At 37.6% G+C, this 19,281-nt stretch overlaps 1 long non-coding RNA gene across 1 annotated transcript in view; it reads left to right on the top strand.

The window, feature by feature from the left end:
• The window catches only part of LOC106098403 (uncharacterized), an 80,153-nt gene extending 61,706 nt beyond the window's left edge, over window positions 1-18,447 (top strand). The window contains exons 3-4 of the long non-coding RNA XR_002057231.2: window positions 17,108-17,206; window positions 17,297-18,447. This is a non-coding gene — a long non-coding RNA (uncharacterized LOC106098403). The remainder of the gene's footprint in view (window positions 1-17,107; window positions 17,207-17,296) is intronic.
• Window positions 18,448-19,281: the final 834 nt, after the last annotated feature.

The raw sequence follows: 19,281 nt of genomic DNA, 5'->3' as shown, positions 1-19,281 counted from the left end.
CAGACATGAACAGTCTCTATTTTTATGATAGTTTTATTTTAATGGAGAGAGGCAGAATATCAACCAAAAATCCAGAAACATTATACATTCAATTGCAAGGCAGTGAATGAGTATTCTCCCAACGCAAAACATGATTTAGTTCTTAGTGAGAAACCCTTGTTGGTAGGCGCGAAGACAAAATGTTTCTTGTAGTTGGTCACTAGATTTGCACACATTTCAGAAGGGATTTTAGCCCACACCTCTTTACAGAAACTCTGAATCCTTTGGGTTTCTTGGCAAGTTCAAGCTTCAGCTCCTTCCACAGATGGGATTGTTGTGTGGAGACTGGCTAGGCCACTCAGTGACCTTAATGTGCTGCTTCTTTAGCCAGTCGTTGGTGGTAAGTTTTAGGTCATTGTCAGTGTTGAGAAGGCTACTTTTAAAATGTATTCCACTGCAGATTACAGAATACATGCACAAAATGTAGTTTGCAACGTATTCCGTTAAGTTACTCAATGTGGGTAACGTATTCTGAATACTTTGGATTGCTTGATATATTGTCATGCTTTTTACAACTACATGAATGTACTATTGCTGTGTGATTTATTACTATTACTGTAGGCTACTCGCCACCAAGCTAACATTGTTAGCTGGCGTTAGCTGAGGTTAGTTCATAGACTACAGACTGTTAAGACTTAATGGATAGCATTAACAACCTGCTAGCTGCAAATAATCATGTGCAGTTCTGAAAGCAATACCAACTAGATTTTTAAATCTTACTGTAAAATGAGTAACAGTAGGGTGGACATTAGGTAAGGCTGCACTTTTTGCAGTGAGGCCAACATTAGCTTAGAAGTGACTTCCAGGTGTTTCTTTTGGTTGGAGGTGGAGTCTGGAGTCTGGTTGCTGGCAAACAGTTTGTATTGCACGGTCAGATCCTGCCCATCCCTTTCTTCTTTAAATGTGAAGTGATGTCAGAATTTCCAAGTAAGAAATGCATTCCTGCCCATGCACTGCTGACTCTGTTGTGCTGGCTCCGGGTCCTTTGTGTAACTGACGCCATCAACATTAACAGGACACTTACATTAGAGCCTCTTATTGCGTGTTTTGTTTGGGTTTCCGGCAATGCGTGGAATTACCAAAATTAGAGCGGGGATAGAGAGTAGATAGCCTAACATATGAAACAGGAAAAGACCGCCGTGTAATCCATTTATTTTAACAAAGTAACTGTATTCTAATTATCACCTGTTCAAGTGGTAACTGTAATGGAATACAGTTACTTATATTTTGTATTTTAAATATGTAATGCTGGTACATGTATTCCGTTACTCGCCAACACTGTCCATAACCATCTTATATATTCTGGTCTCAGGTTTTATGGTACACGACCCCTCAATGCAGCCAAGTTGTCCTCTGCCCTTAGCAGAGAAACAGCCCCAAAGCATAATGTTTCATCTCCATGTTTGACTGTGGGAATGGTGTTCTTTGTGTCATACCCAGCTTTTCTCTTCCTCCAAAAACAGCAGATCAATTTGATGCCAAATAACTCAGTGTTGGTTTCATCACACAACACTTTCTCCCAAGCACTGTCTGGATCATTGAGATGCTCAAACCTAAAAAGACCTATACATGTGCCTTCTTGAGCAGGCGGACCTTGCAGGTGATATAAAATTTCAGTCCATTATGGCGTAATGTGTTAGAAAGCTTTGCCAAGCTTCTTGCTGATGGTTTTGTAGCCCATTCCAGCCTTGTGTAGGTCTATAATCTTGTCTCTAACATTGTTTGACAGCTCTTTGGTCTTGCCCATGTTGGTAAAGAGGTTGGAAACTTATCCTCTAGACAGGTGTGCTTCGTAATGAGTTAACATCAGAAGTATCTGTACTTGATTGATGATTGAATGTAATCTGAGTGTCAGATCGGGAACCTACCCAATCTGTGCCAGCCAGATATCTGGCTGGGTTGTAAGGGATCAAATAATTATTTCACTCAATGACATGCAAATCAATTTATAACTTATGCAACATAAACATATTTTTAGTTAATATTCTGTACCTCTTCATTAAAATAACAATAATAACCATATAAATTACAGACTCTCTACAAGTGAACAAACTTAGAAATTCAGCAGGGGATCAAATAATTATTTCCTCCATTGCAGACTTCAAGGCTATAAGACATAAGGCTAATGACTTATAATCACAAGCGACCTCTTTAGCGCTCACAGGAGTGACAGGGGGGTGGGGAAAAGATGTTGCATTAAGGCCCAAATACCAGATCAGGCCCAAATACTGCATCATTTTCTAGATAAAACACAATCAGTAACTGCATCATACATTCCCGTGCATTCACAAAAGAAACTGTGTCGAGAGCTGCCAGCTTGGCCTTTTGCAAAAAATTACAACTTTTGCATTTGAATGTGAGCTATTTAGTAACTGCTAACCTGCTTGTTTCATTGTAAACATAGAAATTCTAAAACATCACATGTAGTTACCGTTGTGCCGTTAGCACGTCAGGTAGCAAGCTTATTATAAGGCCATTTTAATAATATCTTAAGCATTAATAATAAAAAGTATTAATATTATAAATTACTGAAAAACTCATTACTTCACTGACAATTTATAATTAGGCAATTTACACAATCTTCTTATAAAACTAGTTGTGGCAAGTAGGATCAGTTTACAAGTTGCATCAAGTATTTTAATGACTAGCAAGATAACGTGTAATACATACTTCAAAAAACTAAAAGTAACACGGTGTTCTTTTTGTGTGGCTTATGTATAATTAGATTGTTATTTTCTGCACTGACATGCATGCAGAAACAAAATTACACACGCAGTCCCTCCCACAATGGGGGAAAAAAGGTATTATTGGCACATGAGTCTTGTTTCACCAAAGCCAAAACAAACACACCAAAGAAAACTCCCCGCCTTTCTCACCCAACAATACACAGCATCTAAATGTCATCGCTAAGGCAGTCCAGCCCTTTATTGGGATTGATGTGTGACGATGTTCCCACTGTGATACACCATCCGTTGGTGAGGGGCCAGGGAGTTTGCATGGACAGTCGCCCACTGCGAGGTCCATCTGTGTGGGAGATGCTGCAGAGCTTGGCCCCTTCGCCTGTGGAGGAGATGGATCTCTTACAGGTGCCTCTGCCAGCATGGATCAATTAGGAATCAGATGCACACATGCACAGAAAACATGCACAAGTGCACACCCACTCAATTACACCAAGACATGCACAAAAATAAAATATACATAATTGCTGTTTCTCTCCTTTTGAATGTGTGGGTTTTCTGCTCTCCTCCATATGGAAAACCCCCATTTTAATTTTTGGTAAAACAATTCAATAACTCTTGACTTTACAGAAAGACATCCGGAGGGCACTAATTATCTTATTATGATTCATTTCAACTCATTATGCCGATGGAATTCATGGAACACAAAAGGTTCGAAGGTTAATTAATAATTATACAAAGTCCCCCACATTAAATAAATGTGGGAAATTTTACACAGCTAAAGAAGCACACATGCAGAGACAAAACAATACTTGATATTGCATTAGCAATTTTTTCTGTTAAATTTTGCTGCTTTTAAATAAAGATGGCTCTTTGAAGGTTAGTGTCCTTTTCAGTAATGATAAGCCATTTGTAGTTCAGAAAGTTGAGAAACTGAGGTATGTTTCTTTGCATGGATTGCACAAGTATATGGGTCACTGCAAATCCAGTAAGATATTGCCTTGACAATTTACATTTTAGTTGGAAGGGTTGGCTCATACTGATGGAACTATAGAAAAACAATTGTGTGCGTGAATTATTATTATTTTTTTGATAAACTAAAGTGAAGTAAGGTACAAATAAGTAGATATTAAGCGCTATATAGCATACAGACTAAGTCAGCTACTAGCTTGCAAGGATAGCTTATCTAAACAGTGAGCCCAAAACAGGAGCAAAAGGAATAAAACTCACTTCACTGACTTCCATGTGTCAAGTTGCCAGAAACATGACTCACAATTTGTTTTTCCATAACAGTGAATGTGTAGATAACATCACGCTTTACCAGCCAGTTCAAAATAACAACATTAAAAGTGATGATATGCTATTGTTATCAGTTGATTCAGATATCGCACCATGGTGGCCATCTAAGTTTAGCATAAGGCTTTTTAATAAGATGATGTCAGTAGGTGAAAAATTCAGGGGATCACCAAAAGGGATTTTTGTACATGAATGAAGGTTCATGCAAAGTTCACATCAAACCAATAGCATGTAGTTTCAGTTTTGCTGTCTTTATCTGACCATTTATTTATAGCAAGAACGTGGTTTAAAGAAGTCACAATGTCCTCTAAAGACACAGCAGTAACTACATACATACTTTCATTAAGACGTTGCTCAGACAACTTATATTTAAGGAGGGGATTCTCTGAATTGGGAAAAACAAAATGTTCCAGCACTGAAACTTGTGGTTTTGTGACAACATCACTCTCCTCTGCAGTAGGTCTACACTTGCCCTGAACAAGACTTTTCCATGAATACGTTCTACTGTGAAAGCCTCTACCTGGAAGAGCTGAATACCTTGCTAAAGCATTCCATAGCTGTGGTAAACAGGGAAGTTCTAAGAATTCATATTCAGGTTATCAGAAAAAGTTCTGAGAATCCAGCAGACATGTGAGTAGAACACCTAAACGTGTCAATTAGCATAGTTACTGCATGATCATAAAAAACAAAGAGCAAGAGCAGATTATTGTCAAGTATGCTAATATAAGATGGTACAGGGACATCCGAAGAAGTCATTCAAAATTAATGCCTATGCTAAGCCTGGGCGGAGTTGGTCGGTAGTAAGGTAAACACTGTTCTCATGAGCACCCAAACTGTTCAGTCACGTCACTGCAGTGGTATGTCATGCATATCCAAACACCTGTGATTCTATGCTTTGAACGGTGACAGGCATGTGTGTTTAGCAATCAGGTCTGATAAACAAGGCATTTCTGCTGCGAGACAAACCATGAAGTTTCTCATACCTATGACTCATTCCTGCGGTGTTGCCTAACAGACAGTTTTGCTTGCTTAATCTCATGCCAGATTTTGTGACGAGAAATCAAAGTTATCTCAGTAGAACATAAGCCTCTGAATAGCTAATCAGTGCTGGCAAAAAGCAAGCGAGTTAGTTAAATTATTATTGACCTCCAAACTTCGCTAACATCTTCTTGGCTACAGCAGTACTCACATAGGATATATCAGTCGCTAAGAGGTCATGCTTAAATCCCTTGTTTGCCTGAATTAGGTGTTTCTTTGATGTTATTTTTAGTGTTCTATTGTGATGTAATGATAGTCATTACCTGAGCGAAAACACATCTTAGTTTTGGAATCAAAGAAAAACGACCCATAGTGCTAAAAGTTTCAGAAGACAGTGAACATAAGCAAAACATTTTTAAGCACATTTCTCAAACTCTCGCTCTACTACTTCAACTGCCTGCAGAGACATTACCTCAGCCTGAGGCTACTTGACAACATTTAACTGACAAGTTTTAGGTCAGGAACTTGATATTCACCTGTCACTCACAGAAAGCTCTGCAAAATGCTGCAGTAAAGTAAAAGCTGAAGATCAGCTTACACAAGTTCCATTGTTATATTATTATGCATTTACACATTTTACTTTGAAATAAAATGTATTTATGTATTAATATCTGGTTGGTAATTTAGCAATTTTGACAAAGCACAGTATAAAATGTTTTAAGATTGAACATTCCCTTTATTTTTACAGTTGAACCATACAGCATTTAAGATGTTTTTCAGTCATTTAACTGCTTAAGCTAATTACCCCCACCACTTTTTGGGGGGAAATTGTGAGCAATTTTGTAAATCCCTAGATTTTCCCGTAACAGACCTACTAAACATTTTTAGACAGATAAAGTCTGTCTTATCCAAATCATACTTTATTCCTTGGTAGGGTAATTCCCTGTTTGCTTACACTACATGAGAGATGCAGACCAAACTGGACCAGACATGCCCTTTATGAGAATTAGAATGATTATATCATGCACATGCTGGCTGGCAGGTGTACAGCTACAATAAAGTGTTACAGATTTATTTTTCCCATGGCCTGATTCCAGCTTCTGTTATTAACAATGGCGTAATGTGGGTCTGTCTGCCTGTGCCTGCTTGTTCCTGAGAAACTCTAGAGGAGGTGTTGCTGTGGGGAAGAAAAGTACATTGCATGAGCTAACATGCCACAGCTTCTCTGACATGCATGAGATTTGGCTTACTCAATCTGCTGTTCCTCCTTTTGTTAACAAAATTCATTGTTATGCTTGGCCCATAGTGGAATCATTTAACCTGCAGACTGCATAATTGTTCCATTTTTTCCAAATTAGTTGCACTTAAATTCAATTTGGAGTACTATCAAAGTGTTTCTAATTTCATAGCTGATAAATGTAATGCTACATGCAGTGCACTATGAATATCTGGATGGTGGAGGCCTGGTATAATGGTCAAAAACACTTTATTCTTTTTGGCTATGTAACAGGTGAGAAAGTAAGTTAGATAACAGAGGCTATAATTATTAGCTATAGTATAGAAACTACATTTGTGACTTAATTTAGTGTATGAATGCTAATTTGTGTTTTTTACAGTGAAATCCAATATTATGTGCAGTCAGGGCTTGGCAAGAAGTAAGTCAGAAAATGAAGAAGCTACCAAATTGTAAGTATTATTTCTGATAGGTGATCAGTTGGTGTTTGATTTAGGAGAACAATAACTTCCATGCACTCAAGTGTACCTAGTATCTAGTGTGCACGGTGTACTAATGCAAAGGTCTGAGATACAGTATACGAGTACAACAACAATCCAAAACCCATATAATATTATGCGAGGCTAAATGACTATGTAATAATTAATGAATACAAAATATTGTGGTTTGAATATTTCAGACGTCAAGCTCTTAGCCAGTGAACCTCTCATGAAAATTGAAGGCATCTAAACAATGTCTCTTCATCAGCATCTCAACAAATGAATGCTTTGGGTACATTTATGATCAGCTATAAGGGAAAAAAGAGGCAGATCATTTGCACTGTGTGAAACAAATCAATTTCTCCCTTCAGGGCTTTCCCTGACTTTGATTATGTAAACTGGTTCTCTTGTGCAGACTTGTGAGGTGATCCAATTCATTGTAAAGAGTGCTGCAGGCTCTTCTACTGGTGCTGTCAGTGCTTCTCAGTGTCCTGCAGCCTACATTCCCACAGAACATGCATGTACATAGTCATACTTTTAATTTTCCTTTTCTTTCTTCCCTGCATCTGTCTATGTCTATTTGCATAGTTTCCACATTTTTTAGTACAAGTGGAAGGATGAATAAAAATGAAGAGCAAAACAACTGTAATGTAAATATGAGATTTTTTTATATTTCTCTTAGCCTGAATGGATGTTAGAAAACATGGGATCTTTTAAGTGAACAATTAAAAAAGAAATATATATAAGATAATAAACGAGAGGGTAATGGTAAGGGAAGTCGTTGGTTCATGCTACCTCATCACCTCTCCTAGGATAGGCCCAATACACTTCACCTAGGAGGTCCTCATCACAGCAGATACACCAGTCACACCAGTCTGTCTGTCACTCTCCCGCTCTACTCACCCCTCACTCATGAACAAGACCCTGAGCTTCACTTGGTGCTCCAACTTGTCCCCGGTCTGCAGCGGGCACTCCTCCTATTTCTGGGAACCACAGCCACAGATTTGGAGATCCCACTTCTCATCTCAACTCAGACTCAGCTGCAAGCCACCCCAGTGCAAGCTGGAAGTCATGAATCAACAGAACCAATTCTGTTCAATTCAATTTAATTTTTTTATATAGCGCCAAATCACAACAACAGTCGCCTCAAGGGGCTTTAGATTGCAAGGTAGACCCTACAATAATACATATAAAACCACATCATTTACAAAAAGCAGAGATGACATCATGAACCCTCCACCCTCCATACCTTGGCTGCAACAAGAAATTCTTATTCTTACCTTATATATGATTCTTTTTCATTTGTCACTAATACTGTTCATAGAAATTATGAACAGTATTAGTGACAAATGATACTTATGCCTGTCCAGTCTGACTTTGTGTACTAGTGGCAGTGTGAAGCAAGCTCCCACTATGGCTTTACAGGGACCAGCGATTACTAAAACCAACAACAGCTAGTCAGACACTGCAGGCAATGAATTTACCTCATGCTGTGGCTACCTTCCTGCGTGTGATACAGGAACAAAGGTAACACCTTTGTTGAGTAGACCTTCCTGAGCTGAGTCCTGCACAGTCACATCAGCAGACGTGTTTCCTTTACTCCTTGGAGGGTAATTGCTGTATCAACTCTCCTTTTCATATGAGGCATGAGCACGTCATGCCCTGACTGGGATCCAAAAACATTTGTATTTTTAAATATGCACTAATCTAAGCAAAAAATAAAAGAAGAAGAAGAAGAAAACTATGGACTCACACAATTAGGAATTAAATGACTGACAAAGTCATAAAAAACCCACCTGTGACAACATAATATGCCTTTGGGGTCTTTGCAGACCCCGGATAGTAGGATGAGTTTTTTTTTTAGAATGAATCTTAACTTGAATTTTACTTTTTTAGTTGGCAAACAATGAATATGGATTCAGCATCTACCTCCATTTCTTCGGAAGTTATCAATATGAAAAGATCATCTCTATTGGCAGAAATCTGAATCTGGAATGCCAACAATATCTGATCAGGGCTTCCTGGGCAGAAAGCCCATGTACTGAGAAGACCTTATGGAAATTTTAATATCATTAAGATAAAAAGTATCAGACAACCTAAAGTTCTAAACAGTAAAACAGACTTTACTAAGCAGTTAAGTATCCCAGAAATGATGGTTTGTGAATTTCTCAGATTAATGAAATGAAGCAACATTTCATAGGTATTTATTAGAAAACAGTGTTAGCCATGCATATTTAAGAAATGTGAACATTTTATTACAGTAAAAGAGTTGATGCTGTTGAATAGACTGAACCTGTGATTCTGCCATAAACCCACAATGCATCAGCTGATAGTCATGTTTGCTTTTGGCTTAGGAAGTTGCTGGCAGTGATTAGACAGTGAACACTGAGCCTATGCACAATGAAAACTCTGTGTTGTCACAAAATTAGAAAGTGCATGTTGATATCATTAAACACACCAGCATATCTCTCAGATGCATTAATACATTATTTACATTCTAGAAGGATCTGTGAATTTCCAGTCAAAGCACTGACATAAATGTCTTGATGCATGGTCAAAGCAAGGAAATCAAGAAAGTCGATTTTTTTATGAGGATGCAGCATTTTCAGTTGCTGAAGCCAGGAACTCAGAGATGTTGTAGGAAACAAAACTGCTGACAATGTGTCTTGGGATGGCTGTAGCTCAGGAGGTAGCACCTCATCCAGTAACTGTAAGGTTGGTTGTTTGATCCTTGGTCAGCTAATTGTGGAAATGTGTGAATGTAAGATAGAAATCAGTAAGTGGCAGAAACATAACAAAAGCATGCATGGTGTGAAGTTTGAGTGCTGGAGTAGAATGGAAAAGGCATATACAAGAACCAGTCCATTTACCATAGGTACACTGTATTTATTGAGGTAAATACCTACAGACTAGGTGTAGCTTGCATTGGGTATTCTCTGGTAGGATGTTCAGTCAATAGTGATGTGTGATTCATGAGCGAGCCGGCAGTAAGAGATAAGTTTTTTTTGTAGTGAACGGCAAAAGCCCACTCCCATCAGAAGCAGGCATTAGGCAACCCAGTGCTTTAAATCTTCTCATCCTCAAAGACAGACTAGGATAACACCTTTATGTAAAAGCCAGGGAGAGTAATGATACAGAGCGACAGAGAGGGAGCTTTAAATGCTAGCGGGTCGAGAAAAAGTGAAGTAACAAGCGAAAACAGAAAAGGACCAGCATGTCAATGATATTGGTGACTGCAAAGCTCAGAGTAGAATTCATAATATAAAGAGCTGGCTGAAGCTATACCCATTTCTATTTTTATTTTTCTATTCTGGAGAACAAAAGATGTTAAACTTTTGATCAGGCCTTAATCTCATGTATGTTCACCCTAGTAGTAAATGCATAAAAATATGGCTTTCCAACACACAAACCATTCATAATTGCTAAATTAGGGTAAAATAAAAAGCCTCTGAATGAGGAGCCATTCGAGAGCCATAAAAGCTGAATCTCTGAAAAAAGCCAGACCTCCCATCACTACCGGTCAATAATCGGCTGAATGATTCAACTGTACTGTTTATAAGGTTAGGTCAATCTGCATTTACCTAAGACTGAAGAAGTCACTTGGATGAGTAATGTTCCTCAAACTGAAAATGCTGCGTCAACTTTCTGGCACTGACACAAAAACATTTATTGGAAAGGAATAGCTCATCATCTAGATAAAACTCTAAATTGTCATGGAAATCACAGTAAGTTCCTTGATGAAATGATATCACCAAGAAACCACCAAAGGGAAGTTGCATTTCAAAGCAATATATGCTGTTAAGACTTTCTGCAAGGAAAAAAAGCAAAGAAAGGTGAAGCCAGTTTCTAATGAACAAATTCTGTTTAGTTTACCAAGTGAGATGAAATTAAAAGTAATGTGTCCTCATATGTGTCATTTAATTTCTTAGTTTAAAGTGTTGATATCAGTTCTCTATTTGAAACATGTATTATTGCATCATAACTATAGAGTTATGTCTTGTGTCTGTCTCATCTGCAAAGCTTCAAACTGAAGGCTTTTTGTCAATTCATAAAATATTTGGTTATTAAAAAGCTTTTATTTCCATAAAAATACTTGATTTTCACTCTTGTATTTGAGTTTTACCATTTATAATGCTGGGGCTGGCTGCTTGTTATTATTACTTTTCATTTAAGAGGTCTGAATCAGAATTAGCCATAGTGTGTAGAATTTGAAGATTCACATCTTTAATATTACCAACAACATGTTAAACAGCAACACATGCTCCACCACTACTCACCAGAACTGTGTCATTTAGAATTTGAAAGATGTTATAATTACACTGGGAAAAAAAGGGATTGGTCATCTCTTGGATTTATGTAAGCATCTTGTGTGTATTCAACACAAATGCCTCGTGCTTTAAAGTTAAGTGTAACTATATAGTGCAGACACTACATGATATGCAGAGAGGGTATATTAAATTGTTCATATCATGTTCGAGTGAAGTAAGTCAATAACATAGCAATGTTAAATCTCGCGACATTACTCGTGATTTCATCTCACGCGCTTTGGATCGTGGTTTGAGGAAGGTGGTTGAGCAGCCACCTTTACTTTTTTCGGTATATCGAAAAAAGGACATTGGGTGGTTATTACATTTACAAAATTCTATTTTATCGTGGTCTAACCTGTCAAGGACAAAATCGTACAGAAATCATAGCTTTCCTACGGCTGTTGCTTCATAGCAAGAAGGTCTTAAGTTCAAATCCACAATCTGGCGAGTCATGCAATTAGAGTTAGCTTAATTAGTGATTCTAAATTACCCATAATTGTGCAAGCAAATGGTTGTTTGTTTCTATGTGATAGACTGGTGAGCTGTCCAGGGTTATACCCTGCCCCTTAACCTATTATTTTGGGGTTATGCCCCAGCCCCCCTGCAACCCGGATAAAGATAGGATGGTAGTCATTGTAAATCCATTCAATTTTTATGTTAACCAGACTCTAGGCTTTGTTGAACATTATGTAATATGAAGACAACATGTAGTATTTAAGTGACCAAGTAGTATTGGGGTAAAAGATATAGAATAGTGTTGGAATAAAATGACAAAATTGTGAAGGATTAAAATATTCCAAGAGTTCAACTTACTTCATCTAAACATGTTTCAATCACGTTTTATCAACACAAAATGCACAGGTTTATTGAATATGAATAAGTTGTGTTGATTTAACTCAGTTGTTTAAGTTTCTGCCAAAGCAAAACAATTGTGTGGAACCAGTGTCCAATACTGAATTAAATAAATCCAACATGCTCTTTTTTTCAGTGTACATCGAATTGTAGACAAAGACTCTTTGAATTAAAAGAGGCTCTTCAAATCTGAAAGCAAAAAAGGTGATCATGCTTTTTACTAAGACACTTGACATTTTACCTACATGATTCTTCCTGTCTCCAGAGATGTTGCTGCTGCAATCCAGCTATCATTAGTGCAAATCAAAAGAATCGTGTTTGCTTGCATTTCTGACGTGTGAGTTAACATACTTAATATACACTTCCTTATAGTATACTGTATTTCTTTGGAAGCGAAAATATAACTGAACTTTGAATAAACATCGTAATTCTTGTGAAACTGTTTTGTGCACTGTCCCACATTATCAGAATTTAACAAGAATCCAAGAGTACCCCACCCCTTTGGCCCTGCGGGTAACAAAATAACATGTTCAGACACATCTCAGCGTAACCATGATGCGATTCACTCAGCTTATGCGACGCAGGGAACCACAAAGCAACATCAAATACCTTTTCCCATGACACCATCAAAACCTTTTTATAATTAATTTCAGACATAGCTGCAATCATATACCGTACGAGCAGCGTGTTTGACAATTTCCTGGCACTTCAGAGGGACAGAAGAAACATGGATGGGATTTCACTCAAATTACCACATGCAGGATTTTCATCTTTGGCAAGAACACGGTGATCCAGCGTTCTGTCAACATCATGGTTCAAATTACTGTCATTGGGTAGCAATTAGATTTATTGGTTTAGATACCAGCACCAAAAGTGGCATTATGCTTTGAAAACAAAGGGAAATGAAAGCTTGGAAAACCTGAACTGAGGACACTGAACATGTAAAACATGGTCTAATGATGAGTTTGTTTTTTCTGATTATAGAAAGAAATATACCTTTTTTTTTTTTTTTTTTAGGATAACGACCAAGTGTCATTGGGTTTTCCATCTTGTACATGTCGCAAATATTTCTCCCATGCACGATGGTTCTGTCTGCCAGTCTCTGTCACAAACATGCTATCCTATACTCACTATTACTGTCATTTAATCCCAAGGGCATTTCTGGCTTCTTCCACTGGTGCTGGGAACTCTCCCTCCACCCCCTCCCAGCTCATTAATGAATGAACTGTCATGTAGGTTTACTGTGGGACTCATCATCCCAAGAGATGGCATGTGGGAGAACTTTTAATAATTAATACAGTGTGGTGTTTAGAGGAAGAATGTATTTTTATTTAGACAAACATCTCTTGGCACAGCACATAAAAATTTATGGATTAATGTTCAAAAGAAGTACATAGTGTTACAAACAGTGTGGCTAACATGTTGCAATGCTTGTAAGTTTTTTGAAGATGTTTATATTGTTGTTGTTATTATTATGAATGAATAATAATAAGGCTTAAGGCGTCTTCATAAGTAACTTCAGTTCAGTAATCTTTATTCTTTTGCTTATCTTACTTATCACAGCTGCTGGCCTTTAATCATTTCTTAAAAGATGATCATGAATCCGAAGTCTTCGGAGCATTTTTGTGAGTGATCGTCTCTTCTGATTTCCCAAGTGAACCAAAAATGTTACTGGACATATGCCAATGTATTTAAATCAAACTGCATACTACTTAATGCTAAACCATAATATTGCATTTATTACAGCACATTGCTTTGTAGTAGAAGAGTCCATGCACTGAACTGGCCTGCCTGCCTGCAGTTTTAGACCTGCCACCAACTAAACACATTTGATGCATCATGAATTGAAAAATCTGACAAAGACATTTATCAGTCTGGAAAGGATAACACAGTCGTTTTTAAGGATCTGAGACTCCTGCAAACCATGGTGAGATCCAAATGGAAATGTTCCCACAAATGGACTCATTTTTTTTATTTGGAGTGGCCAGCCAACCAAAAGTACTCCAAGAGAGCATCAACAACTCAACCAGGAGGTCACAAAAGAATCCAGAACATTAAAAAAACGACAGTAATCATTTGCCTCAGTTAAGGTTAGTGTTTGCAATTCAATAATGAGACAAAATGGACAAAAAGACAATGTTTTAGGGAGCAATACGTTTTCAGATAGGACCAGGTAGGTTTTTTAAATCATGTTTAAAAAACTGAATTTTACATTTACTTGGGTTATCTTTGTCTAATATTAAAATCTGTTAGATGATCAGAAATGTGTGAGAAATATGCAAAACAAAAAAAAGTAATCGGGAAGAGGGCAAATACTTTTTCACAGCACTGTACCAACAGCTAAAGCTTCAGCTAAATAAGGAAAGCAAATGTCATGGTTACTAATAATCATGTTGGGACAGCTAGCTAATCTAGTTTGTCAAGGAGCTAAATCTAAGTGCATTCCTGTTTTTCTGTTGAACTGAGTTCATACAGCATTGCCACTGCACTGGTTCACAGGTGGTTCAGTTAGAACTTTAACAGGTCAAGGCTTGTTGACAGCAAAACACTGAGTGCAAGTGCAAACTTCATGCACATGAGTTAAACAGTGGGTGCATATTTTTAATGCAAAACACACGTGTCAGGAATAAAATTTCAAACATTCTCCAGTTGTTGAGGGAAGTGCAGAAAATTTTTGTATCCAGTTTCAGGGAGTTGAATATATGTATGTACTGGCTTTAAAAATGGTTGCACCAGCACTTGGCATTTGTTGCCTTTTATTTTCATTCTGTGCCTCTTGAACCTGTCAAGCACAAGCCAAAAAAACTGAGTGGTTGCATGGCTCAGGTCACTGAGACCTAATTCAGTTAATGAGATTATTTCTGCTTCTGAGAAATGTTTGAATAACTAAAACACCTTCATAATTCTTGAGTAGCTTTTTAATGTAGTGTGTCAGAAATAGAACATTAAAGTCATTGTATTATGTTGTGTATAAAACATACATATTTAATAATGGCTGGGGTTTTTCCCCTCCACAAAAATAGATAAATGAATATGAAACAGCAAATACAGCAAACAAAAACTGACAGACCCTCAAAGGGGGTGATGAAAGGCCCCTAAAAAAGGTAAATTTTATTAAGTCTGTACTGTCACTGCAGAGCAGATTAAAGTAGAGGAACAAAATATGCAATTAAGTCCATGAATGTGCTGCAGATACAAAGCCTTCTATATTCTGTTATGAGGTGATGTTTCTAAGGCTTTGGGGATTTCTATCATTTTCTTATTATTGTTTTTGTTGTTTACTTTTTTATGTCTCATATAATGTGCCAACAAATGCAGTCTCAGCTTCACTGAGACCTTTTTTTTTCATTATTTGAGAACTTGCTTTGGTCCATTTCCATCAAAATCTAATTAAACTCTAAAATGTTCACAGTTTGTCATGTTTATGTTTAAGCACTATTTTATTCTTTTTTTGTCACTCAATCTCTCACTGCTTGACACGCAGGCAGCTGTGTGCTAATATTATTCAGAAGCTCTTTCACTTCCTTTGTATAGAGTTTTTAAACCTTTCAGTCAGGCTCTTTAATTTTCCTTCTCATTGTCTAATTACCTCTTTTCCCATCATATCTTTGCCATCTCCATTTGGTCCATCCTTTACGTTGTCTGTCTAGTCTGTTTCCTTTCTCACAGTCTCTGTCCTTCCTTCTGTCTCTTTTGGAGATCTATGCTCACTTGATTTAGTGAGGTATATTAAGTGAACAGAAAGTGATGTAGCAATGCTACAAGACTCTTCTGCCACTACTTTAAGGGAGAAATCCTTGCTTAAAGTCACAGGCGAATGGCTCCTAAAAAGGACTGTTCAGGTTTACCAACACAGTCTTTCTATGAAGTGAATAATTAAACAGAAATGCCAGCTGATAAAACAATGGTTACATTGCACAGACTTCATTTTTCCCTTTATATTCAACATGCTATGTTTTCTAAGCCTATGAGATGTTTACTATCTCTCTAACTCTTTACATAAATGTTTATTCATAATTAGATTTTCCTCATTGAAAATATATGCTAGCTAAAGTACCCTTAATATCCTGTACTGAAAAAAAAAAAAAAAGTAGCCGAAGGACATGTTTTATTAAACTTACTGTACATTAACCTGCTCTCATACTGACAGTGTACTCCAGACTCCCCTGTACACATTTAAATATAGGTGATGCAGTCATTTGGGAATTTAACCCTATAATGCCTTTTGTATCATATTTGACACTTGAGTTTCTGAGACCTCTATCTCATCAACATGATCAATACTTACCATAATTTCAAAATGTTATGGACAAAACTCTTTTTTTTTTTTTGTCTAAAATTGACATTGTTGTTAACAAGAAGTTGCCAAAAACACCGAATGTATCAAATACGATACAAAAAATATATAATAAATATAAATCATACACAACATGATATAGTAAAAAGAATTTTGTGGATTTGTTATAAGGGTTAATAAACATCTCAGTTCCAAAAAATCAGAATTTTCTGGCTGTTTTTTGATGGGTTGGGTCTTACAGGGTTAAAGAGTCAAATTTCCATATGACTAAAAAGATGTCGATCTTAAATACATTTGCATTTCTATCCTGGAAATTCAAAATTTCTGCAGTATTCAGAATATTAAATTTAACCTAATCAAGATTAGGATTAGCTTGCATAGTTAAACATTCCAATATTAATTTTAACCCCAAACAGAACCAGAAAACCCTTTTCCAATCCACACATGTCAAAAGTAAATTGTTTTGGAATAAAACTATTCACATGACAGGTAGAATATTTAATTTTTATGTCATAGTGTAGCCACAGCCTCCTGTGTTGAAATATTTCACACAATCTTATGTAATTCAAACTCAATATTAAAGCTTACTAGAAAAAGAGATCAAAACATGACTTTACGCTCTTGTTGGACTGACCACGTTACCCAGTTTCAAACAGGCTTCAGTAGAAATTGAGGAAGAAGCGTCAGAACTGCGACCGCATCTTAGCAAGTCTCAGCGGAGCTTCATACATGTCATCATGCATTGCACAACACACCACAGTCTTAGTGCATAATTCAATATTTTGATCCATTTAGGCACAATGTTCTCTCTATCAATTGTCAAGAGTCCACCAACAGACTAACCACCTCGGACATTTAAGGTGGCACCCGTACGCTCATGTTGCCACGTTCAATCTAAAGGTCTGTGATATGTTTATTGAATTATATATCTTCTCGGTCTCGTTTAGAGTCGCCTTTGTCACCACAGGCGATCGATATCCTGGCGCTGCCGAGGCTAACAAGGGGCTTCGTCTGCTGCGGCCAGCACTCCTGCCTGTCACCAGACGGTATTTATTATGTGCTTTGTTTTAACATCCATTCAGTATGAGTGGAAATCAATTTTTCATTTGGACCTAATTGTCTCTGTGCACTGGCAGCTCAAGGCTCTCCGGCCCTGAGCCTCGACTCCCTTTGGTGTTACCGTGGCCCAGGCCCACCCTACCTTCCACACAGCTGTATTTTACACCTAATTACACATGTCTGAGGCCTACGGCAAGGAGTACGAGGCTTTGGGGAATTGTTCCTGCAAAGACAGGCCAAAGGGACTCACTGTTGGTATCTCTCTGGTAGGGATTAAGTCATGCTTACAGTAACCGCAGTACAAAGAAAGAGACTCAGTGACCCAGACTCACTCTGCTTGTGTTGTTTTACGTCACTGTTGTGAGTTTTGAGGAGCTGCACGGCTTAATGGATACATGATGAAACTTCCAGAGAACCTGGAGTTAGACTGAGGACAGTGGAAACAGGATTTCATTCCCCTGCTAACCCAAAATGCTTAAACTGCACCCTGTTAAGTATGAATAACTACTATGTTGCATCCATGTGTTTTTTTTTACCCTGAGTCACACTAATGTCCTTCAGCTGTTGCTGCTTTGTTAATGTGGAAGTGGATAAAGCAACTCACTGTGAAGATTCAAATCCAAAAACAGCAATTAAAAAACCCATATTTAGCATGGCTTGTTAGTGAGTAGCTTTTACTCTTTGGACCAACTTCTCTCCATTATCCCAATGTTGCATTTCCTTTCATATAGGGCAGCAAAGAAATTGCATGTTATTTGGAATTGGAAATTATTTTTTATTTTTTAACTTGAGCGTCTCAGCGTCTAGTTTGAAGTTGCTGCAGCTGCTTCTCACCCACTCTTCTCACCAACTTCCCACAGTAATGGAGCTATAATCATACACACAGAAAAGGAGAAGAGGAAAAACATTCAAGAATTGGCTGCTAGTAGATGTATCGCACATCTCAGATTTCAGCTTCTCTCATCAGCTAACCACGAATATAGTGTATGTGAATGCTTCTAGTCAAATCAGAAATCCTGGGCTGATGCTTGATTTAGCTTAGTTAGTAAATGTCGTATCACATTTAATATTCTCTTGCTTTCAAACAACAGTGCCTAGTAAATGAATATATCCCTTGTTTTCTTTTGTTGTTTTTCTTTTCTTAGTTTTCTGTCTGATGTTACTTACAATACCTTATTTTCCAAATGTATCTATGGCAGTGAACTGTCATAGTGAATCAGTACATTTTTGTAATCATCAGCACCGCACCTAAAGGAACAGTTGTTTTTCACCATTTCATTCCAAGTTCTGCTGTTTTTCTGTGGTTGTGATCAACACCGAACATAAGTGTATGGCAAAGGGAGAATTAAATTAAACTGGCTGAAGTGTTAGTACCTTGGAGCAACTGTGGTAGAAAATCAGTTGCTCTTTTATAGCTATATGGCATAATGATGTACAGGAATTTTTAAATTGACCTCAATTTAAATTTTATTTATACAGCGCCAAATCACAACAACAGTCGCCTCAAGGCACTTTATATTGTAAGGTAGACCCTGCAATAACACATACAGAGAAAATCCCAACAATCATATGACCCCCTATGAGCAAGCATTTTGGCAACAGTGGGAAGGAAAAACTCCCTTTTAACAGGAAGAAACCGCCGGCAGAACCAGGCTCAGGTTCTGCCAGTCTCGGCCATATGCCGAGACCTAAGAATAGAATATAAAAAGGAGGTTTTACAAAACAAACAGATATATGAAATGATACTTAAGCTTTCTGGGTAGGAAACAACAACAGTAAACATGGGAAGAAGGTGCTGTATTCTGGGCTATTAGAGAACATGGAGAATTTGTTGGAATCTGCAAGCTGTTAGCCCATCCTGCCCTTTAAACATCTATAGTCCCTTACTACATCCCAAAATCCAAAGCATAGATGGTTGCGGGACCTTTTTTGGCTCAAACTTGAAACAAACACCTGGTAGTTGTTTCAGATCACAATCACATCATAAATGAACCACTTGGAACCGAACCAAGACCACCTCCTCCAAAGAATCTTGGTACGATTGTTTTAGTCCACACCTGAG

Source organism: Oreochromis niloticus, linkage group LG18 (assembly GCF_001858045.2).
Source record: "Oreochromis niloticus isolate F11D_XX linkage group LG18, O_niloticus_UMD_NMBU, whole genome shotgun sequence".
NCBI lineage: Eukaryota > Metazoa > Chordata > Actinopteri > Cichliformes > Cichlidae > Oreochromis > Oreochromis niloticus.
The sequence above is the reverse complement of the archived record's forward strand: the minus strand, read 5'-3'. Positions and strand labels throughout refer to the sequence as shown.